The sequence below is a fragment of the Rhinopithecus roxellana genome, chromosome 5 (genome assembly GCF_007565055.1).
Source record: "Rhinopithecus roxellana isolate Shanxi Qingling chromosome 5, ASM756505v1, whole genome shotgun sequence".
NCBI classification, from domain to species: Eukaryota; Metazoa; Chordata; class Mammalia; order Primates; family Cercopithecidae; genus Rhinopithecus; species Rhinopithecus roxellana.
Genome location: NC_044553.1, coordinates 93,265,779 through 93,275,059, shown reverse-complemented (window position 1 = coordinate 93,275,059; position 9,281 = coordinate 93,265,779). Strand labels below are relative to the sequence as shown.

Below are 9,281 nucleotides of genomic sequence, written 5' to 3'. Positions count from 1 at the left end.
AATAATCAGTTTTTCTAGTAAGAACTGCAATCAAGATTTCCTGACCTGATGCCCATGCTTCTAGAATCTTCCCACACCATTTATTAAATAACACAGTATTTGACTCAGGGCTATTTTCACAACTCTCGGCTTGACAACAGAACTCTTAGAGATTTTTTGCTCAGTACCCAAGTTCTAATCACTCTCTTATCTCAGCCACCCTCAGGAATCAAGAAGAAAACCTCCTAGAGAAGAGTTCAGTATTAGGAGACTTATGAGCTACTGACTTCTGTTGACTGAATGACACAAACAGAGGTCATAGATTCTGCTGCCTGAGTCTGAATCCTGACTCAACCACTTACTCTCTGCCTTGAGTAAGTTAATTAACCTCTTTTTGCCTCAGCTTCCACACTTGTAAAATGAGGCTAATAATGAGAATTATCCCACAGTGTTAGTGTGAGGATTAAATGAGACAGTACATATAAAAAAGTGTCTGGCATGTGGTAAGCACTCAATTATAAGCTATGTTTATGAAAACATTTAAATATAAAATACAACATTAAATACTCATTTTGGTATATAAATTATCTCAACATTTCTTAAAAGCAGATTTTTCCATGCATTCTACTAAAAAAATAGTTTCTGGTACTTAATTGTGGTAGACATCTCCCACAGTATGAGGAATTCCAGAATCATTGATCTGGGTGTTCTTACCTGAACTCACTGGCACGAGAAGGAAACATCTAGAATATGACTGACTCCTGACTTAGCCTTTTTCTTTTAACAACAGGAGGACTTTTAATCATTGCATTCAGAGTAATACCTGTCAATCACCTTTTTTCTCTAATTAAATTTACCTGGAGTTCATTTTAAAGAAAATAATTTGTTTAGCCAAAAGTGGTTGCATATTTATGCCACAATTAGTTAAGGACTCCACAAATGAACCCCTCCCACTCAGCCTCTGTAAAGAAAGGAGAATGCAGTTGAGAGCCCAGATTTCAGAGCAATTAAGCCTAGAAATGCAGGTGTTTGAAACACCTGTTTCCCCTCCCGCCTACGCCTACTGCCCTGGCCACCCTTCCTCGGTAGGTTAAAATAATTAACTGACGCTGCTGGGAGAAAAGCCCAAGCACTGCTAAGGGAAACAAGTCTCCTTTTCTCCCCTTTCTCAGATTAAATGAGAAAAATAAAAAGGTTCATGGGTGGTCTACAAACAGGAGAGGGGAAAAAATCCTTTCCTCTTCTTTAAAAAAAAAAAAAGACAAAACCAAGTGACAAGGAAGACATTGTTTCCCTCAAGCAAACTCAGTGGCTTAAGTTCAGAATTCTATGTTTGTTTTGTGAAAGTGATTGCAGTGCTGTTCATGAGCATGAAAAAAGCTATTTAAGGGATATTTATGTGAGGAAATAAAGCAATTGGGGAGAATGTAATTTTGCCTAACCTGCCTTTTGTGAATACCTGCAGATGTATACTAAATCTCAACAACAGAGTCCCTCCCAAGGGTAAATTGTGGAAATTTTATTGGGACTTTTAAAAATGAAATAGTCCATCGCTAGGAAATCAAGAAATTGTTTTTAAAAATAAAAAAGTTCAATGTGGCAATTTGATTCAATTTTGGCCATGATGTTTTGTGTATCTCAGTTTTGTTTTCCTGAGTTTCATTAAAGCAACCATTGAATACTATTTGTCATAACTTGGAAAGATCGTGAAAATAGTTTTGTTTTTATGATTACTGGCACGTCCCCTCTCTATTCAAACCCTTTTTTTTTTTTTTTTTTTTTTTTTTTTTTTTTTTTTTTGAGACAGGGTTTCACTCTGTCACCCTGGTTGGAGTACAGTGGCTCGATCTTGGCTCACTGCAACCTCTGCCTCCTGGGCTCAAGCAATCCTCCCACCTCAGTCCCCCAAGTAGCTGGGTTTACAGGCACGCGCCACCATATTCGGCTTTTTTTTTCTTTTTTTCTTTTTTTTTTTTTTGTAGAGATGGGGTTTCATCATATTGCCCAGGCTGGTCTCGGACTCCTGAGGTCAAGCCGTTCACCTGCCATGGCTTCCCAAAGTGCTGGGATTGCAGGTGTGAGCCACTGTGCTTGGCCTCAAACACGAATTTAAGAAGCTTTATGCATTTTAATTGGAACATGTGATTTTGGAAGACAAGGATGATACAGGCCAGGGGACCTGCCAGAGTTAGGAAACTAGTTCAGTAAATATGCAAATATGCACGCACCTACACTTTTTCATTTTTCCAAAGATAATCTAAGATGACTGATCCAGCTAGACTCTGGACTTGAGTAAAAGCTTTGTGACAATGCCCACATGAAATATACATTGCAGGAAGCGAATGGATTACCGCATACTGTTAATTTCGTCCATAATTCTGACCAATGTATATTTTTTATAAAGCCTGATGGTTTTAAAAGTATTTTCTCATTTGAGGTAAGACAGATCTCATAACACCTGTCCTGGAGACGAGGTGGCTAAGGTGTTGGATCGAGGTAGTCACGGAAAGGGAAGGAGAGCATCTCCGGTTATGGAGGGAACCTTTGAGGACTTAAGCAACTGGTCGCCCATACAGAAAGTGGTAAAACTGGGCTCCTGCTTGACCACCTCCATCCCTCGCCCCAGGTTTCTTGACACCAGATCCAGTGCTATTTACACCACCACCCAGGCCAGGTGAATTCTTCTCCAGTATAGCACTGCCTTTTCACAAACCAATGTTGAGGCTCATTGTTCAAAGTGGCCAGCTCCTGAGAGCAGCATTAATTTTAAATGGCCAGCAGGTGGCAGAGTAAATCCTACTCCCAAATCTATTCCAGCAGTTTTAAATCATTCGAAACTAACAGCTGAAAAACTTCATTATCAGTTCAAATAAGCTTAGCATTTAAGGTTTCATTAAAATATCGGCAATTATAATATGTAATATAAAGACCTAAGTCCACTGTCAAACTAAAAGCTGATTCTAACACCTGCTCACTTTTTCCCCTCCGAGCAATCTAACACAATTGTAAAGTAGTTTTTTATTTTTAATTCTGTTTTCCTCTTACTGTGCTACTTAGTGAGAGAGAAATGCTGGCTTGCTACTCACTTGAGTTCCTTTTCTCATTAAGGAAATATTTTTAATAGCTGCGTGTGGCATGAATCCACGAACAGTGCAGCTCTGTGTAGGTCCAGGAATGTCTTTATTAAGTGTTCGTTATTAAGCACCAGTTTTCCAACTCCTCCTAGCCTGGTGCTCTGGGGAGATAACCTACAGGAACAGCTCAAATTACATTACACTCCTTGGCTGTATCCTGAGCGGCTCTAAAGGGAGGTGAATTAGAGAAGACTCTCCTCATCAGAACCTTCCTCTCCTTCATAGCATCTTACTTCACAGTGTCATAATTTAAAGGATCTGTAAACCTTGAGGTTCCCAAATGCCATTGTTTAATGCCTTCTTCAGCTGCTTTCATGCATTCTTAGCAAGCACCAATAATGATTAAAAGGGGTTTCCATCCAAACATTTGTAGAGATTTTTACTTAAAATACAATCTTCATATAGTGTATCCATACATATACATTCATTTCCATACATGCATTTGCCTTTACATATACATATATTTACATACATTTGTATAAGAATCAAATGTCATTACAATGAATTTCATTGGATTATCTAATTTCCCATATTATCTTGGAATTTTGCTGCTTCAAATATGTTTTAAATTAAAGGAATTTGTGGAAGAAACTGGCGGAATGGCCAAAGACTATGACAGGTCTTCCCAGCACATCAGGAACAACTGCCAGTGTGGTCATCATACGGGGCATGAAGATGTATGTAGCTCACGTAGGTGACTCAGGGGTGGTTCTTGGAATTCAGGATGACCCAAAGGATGACTTTGTCAGAGCTGTGGAGGTGACACAGGACCATAAGCCAGAACTTCCCAAGGAAAGAGAACGAATCGAAGGACTTGGCGGAAGTGTGATGAACAAGTCTGGGGTGAATCGTGTAGTTTGGAAACGACCTCGGCTCACTCACAATGGACCTGTTAGAAGAAGCACAGTTATTGACCAGATTCCTTTTCTGGCAGTAGCAAGAGCACTTGGTGATTTGTGGAGCTATGATTTCTTCAGTGGTGAGTTTGTGGTGTCACCTGAACCAGACACAAGTGTCCACACTCTTGACCCTCAGAAGCACAAGTATATTATATTGGGGAGTGATGGGCTTTGGAATATGATTCCACCACAAGATGCCATCTCAATGTGCCAGGACCAAGAGGAGAAAAAATACCTGATGGGTGAGCATGGACAATCTTGTGCCAAAATGCTTGTGAATCGAGCATTGGGCCGCTGGAGGCAGCGTATGCTCCGAGCAGATAACACTAGTGCCATAGTTATCTGCATCTCTCCAGAAGTGGACAATCAGGGAAACTTTACCAATGAAGATGAGTTATACCTGAACCTGACTGATAGCCCTTCCTATAATAGTCAAGAAACCTGTGTGATGACTCCTTCCCCACGTTCTACACCACCAGTCAAGTCCCTGGAGGAGGATCCATGGCCAAGGCTGAACTCTAAGGACCATATACCTGCCCTGGTTCGTAGCAATGCCTTCTCAGAGAATTTTTTAGAGGTTTCAGCTGAGATAGCTCGAGGGAATATCCAGGGTGTAGTCATACCCTCAAAAGATCCAGAACCACTTGAAGAAAATTGCGCTAAAGCCCTGACTTTAAGGATACATGATTCTTTGAATAATAGCCTTCCAGTTGGCCTTGTGCCTACTAACTCAACAAACACTGTCATGGACCAAAAAAATTTGAAGATGTCAACTCCTGGCCAAATGAAAGCCCAAGAAATTGAAAGAACCCCTCCAACAAACTTTAAAAGGACACTAGAAGAGTCCAATTCTGGCCCCCTGATGAAGAAACATAGACGAAATGGCTTAAGTCGAAGTAGTGGTGCTCAGCCTGCAAGTCTCCCTACAACCTCACAGCGAAAGAACTCTGTTAAACTCACCATGCGACGCAGACTTAGGGGCCAGAAGAAAATTGGAAATCCTTTACTTCATCAACACAGGAAAACTGTTTGTGTTTGCTGAAATGCATCTGGGAAATGAGGTTTTTCCAAATTTAGGAGAGGGCTTTTTAAATTTGGTGCCGAAGTTGAACTTTTTTTTAAGGAGACAAAATTAAAAGAATATACAGTTTGACTTTTTGGAATTCAGCAGTTTTATCCTGGCCTTGTACTTGCTTGTATTATAAATGTGGATTTTATAGATGTTAGGGTATAAGTTGCTGTAAAATTTGTGTAAATTTGTATCCACACAAATTCAGTCTCTTACTCTGATACACAGTAATTGTGACAACAGGGCTAAATGTTTAAAGAAATCAAAAGAATCTATTAGATTTTAGAAAAACATTTAAGCTTTTTAAAATACTTATTAAAAAATTTGTATAAGCCAAAAAAAAAAAAAAAATTAAAGGAATTAGATTCTAAGTTATAGAAACTATACCACCTACTTTCTATCACATAAGAACTTGAAGATGTTTAATCTGAATTTAATTTTTTGATATGAGATTTGCCATATGTTCATAGGCATCCACAAATCAATTGATCTTAAAAAAGCATGTTCAGACTATACATATAAATATCTATTTATATATATGTCTTTTTTTCAGAAAAAAGATTTCAAAAGGACTTAGAGAATTACAAGTTACAAATAATTTTACACAATTAGCTGCTACGATTTAGTTAAAAATGTATTAACTGATGTTTCTAGAATTACATAATATCTTTTCAAGCTGATATATATTTTAGCTAACCAAATAAAGTTAAATGTTAATAGTGCAAGTTAGCTGTCTACTTACTCTCTAATTCACCACAGTCAGCAGTTAAGAATGGGGCTTCTTTAGAATATCTCAAATCATGTAATAGCACTATTCCTTTTTAAATGAATTCAAGGGAACCAAACAGTATAAGAATCCACCAGGAATAGAACAAGTGTGTTGATGGTAATTGTGGAAGTCATTTTGCCTTTCCCTGAAATTGCAAATTCCATTTCACAACCAGGTTAAACTCCCTTCTGTGCCAATTTCCCCATCAACAAGTACACACACATATTTTTCATAGACCCTGAACCATCCCCTCCAGGATTATTTATTTCCTTATTTTTTAAAGAACAATGTCATACCTACATAAAATTTGCTTTAAAGATGTGCACGTTTGTTTGCTTTTCCCAACATTACGTGTTTATTTTATAGATTGGGTTGAGAGCTGGAAGACTTTTTTTTTTTTTCATATTTCATCCTAAAAGCCTAAGGATCAATGCCAATTGTATACTTAGATATCAAGGCAACTTTTCCAGCTGTGCCCTAACTGTTTTCCATTGTGCTCCTTACCATGTCCTTGGTGTCATTTTTCTGATTTGAGTGAAACCTATGCAAGACATTAATTGTGTCTTATTACCAGTCCTTGCTCTTCTTTTCAATCCTGATATGTATGAATGCCCCAAGAGAAATACAACCAATAAAACAAAACAGCAGCATATTCCTCTATACATTGTTTGTGAAACAATGAATATGTGAAAAATTCATATTTGCCAGTGTATTTCAGGGCATTTTGGGGGGCTCTTTAAAAAAGTCCGTTGGTCTGTTTCTACCACAGTACCACTTCAAACCTGACTATTGCGCTGATTTAGCCAGAAGGGCAATAATTATGAATCCTTACCTTTAAATATTATAGGATTTTTGTGCATCAGTGCTCAATACTAACAAAATTAAAAGTGCTGGGATAGCAAAACTAGGGAAAATTTAAAATAGAAAAGTATAGATGTTGCTATAGTTTCATAATAATTATTAATAAAGCAACATTTTGGCTTGTGTTATCTACAGCCTGAATTAAAAGCAGTGAAGAAAGGAGTGAGCTAGTGGAACCTGCATCCAAGTTGCATTTTAACTACTTTCTAAATCTATGGTCATAGGCCTGATGTGGTGGTGGCTCATGCCTGCAATTCCAGCACTTTGGGAGGATTGAGGCAGGAGAATCTCTTGAGGCCAGGAGTTGAGACCAGCCTGGGCAGCATATTGAGGCCCCCCCCCAAAAAGAATATGAATATATGGTATACAAAATGTTAATTTTGATTTTAAATTTGATAAATGCTGCTTTAATATAGAAGTCAGAAGAGTGAAATTACAAAACGGTGTAAAAATCACTTATTCAGATAATCCTTATAATCTCCAGAGGCAAACCATGACTATGAGGACCAAACTCTTCAACCATTATACAGCATTACCTTAAAAATTACTTACTCTTTTGTTCAGTCAGAGGTACTAGAGATTATAAGAAATGTGAAGTCCATCAGCTATTAACTTCAGGCCCGACTAAATAACAGCTAATATAATTGGAGCACTTTCATCAGAGAGCAATATCTGGAATAAAATATGCATCATATAGCAGGAACACAGTTTTCAGAATTACAGAGAACATTAACTTAAAGTGATAAAATTTTTTCATTTCAACATAATCTTTTAAAATTTACATATCTTTACTTATGTCCGCTTGATTAATAACCCCATTCTTGGGGATGCAGTGGGAAAGAACAATACTTGTCATTTTTGTGCGCCAACATTAATTTATTATAACTAAAATTTATGTAGGTTTAAGTATGTTCCCTGCAGTTTTATTAACTGTGAAAATACAGAGAATATATCTTGAGTGGAAATAAAAATGTATCCTTAATGATAACATTATCAAGGGTAAACATCTTTTGACAATTACAAGTTGATTTTGGTAACACATTTCATTGTATAAGAAAAGGCGGATATTTTTTAGGACCAATGGCCTGAAATTATACTTTCTTGTATTGAAAAAGGTTAATTAGGAATTGAGCTCAAAGTTAATTTTTTGAAGGTCAGCTGCTATGCTATTGGGTCCTGTGACCCTGTCTCAAGTAATCACAGCATTAACATACAAGTTATAGCTTTCCTTTCACTTGATGACATAATCTCTTTAATTGGTGTCGGGAAGCCTGCATGTGAAAGAACCGTGGAAAACACCTAGAGACTATAATTTTACCCTCTCCATTCACAGGGCAAAAGAAACAAGCCTTAAGAATGTGCTAGAAACTCATTACAACCCATAGGCTGTCAACACAAAGCACTCACGTTTCAACCAAGGGTTTTAGGAATGATCAAGTCTGTTTAGTTCTAACTTCGGCTGGTGAACTATTAACCTTTTCAGAAAAACTGGTGAATGCTACATGTCACATAATCTTCTACGAGAAAGCTAAGAGGGTGGATAATGTTGTTTAACTGATTGGACATAAATGTGAGAAGATAATATTTGCAAAATTATTAAGTGTGCTCTCTGAAAGAAACTACTGGAGTGAGACTCCCTACCTCTTACGTTTCCATAGCCCTTTACATAATTCTCTTTCATAAATTCCGTGTGGCTCATCATGCACACTTGAAATGGCTCATTTTTATTTGGAAGTTTAAATTTACCTTTTATAGGGAACTGATCTTCCCCTAGGTCAGCATAGTTGTGACCCTGTTTTCCCAGTGGATTCTGCCTAATAAAGAAGAAAGCTACTATGGAGTAGCCCTTGAAATACCCACTATGAAAATTTTACAAAGATATGCTTTGGGAAAGGGGAGCAAGGGGAATGCTGAAGTTTGTTGAGCCTATCAGCATCAGTTTAGCAACCACTTACTGCAGCAAAGGGTAAAAATGGACCCTCTTCCTGTTCAAGAAACTTGTTCTGATTTTAATAAGTGGGTAGATATTCAAAACCACTTAATTTTACTAAAACAACAAAATCATGCACCACTGGGCCCTAGAAGGGAACAGGAGCAAAACCTAAAGCATGAATTCTATTTTGATAAAATTTTTTTTGATCCCAGGGGTGTCTCTGCTAAAATATAATGGTGGAAGGGCCTACTGAAAAATTCTAGGCCAATTATACCACAGAATATATTTTCAAACCTTCCTCAGGCAAAGGAAGGAAGGTGAGCTCCTTTGCTTATGGAAAGGCTCTTAGTCGGCTATTAAAGCAGCTCCTGTCCTTATAGCACTGAATATTTCCATTTGGTTACCTTTCCACGATCTTTTTACCCCTTGAGTTCTGACATGTCTTTTAAAACATTAGACCATCCAAGCAAGAAGTCTTGTGCCTGGAATGCCTTGTACTGAGCCTTATTTTGGGTGCCATCAGCAATGTGGCAAATATAGGGATATGTCATCTAGCGGCGATATAAAATCATCACTTAGAACTGGCTCATCTTTGGTTCTGATATACCAGGCTCTCCCTCTTGCTCCTTGTCTAGAC

The 9,281-nt window shown here is 37.8% G+C and overlaps 1 pseudogene across 1 annotated transcript; it reads left to right on the top strand.

Moving 5' to 3' along the window:
* Positions 1-2,510: 2,510 nt before the first annotated feature.
* On the top strand, positions 2,511-5,426 carry LOC115897573 (annotated as a pseudogene). Its single transcript, XR_004057349.1, has 2 exons — positions 2,511-2,653; positions 3,689-5,426. The product of XR_004057349.1 is annotated as a protein phosphatase 1D pseudogene (transcript).
* The last annotated feature ends 3,855 nt before the right edge of the window (positions 5,427-9,281 follow it).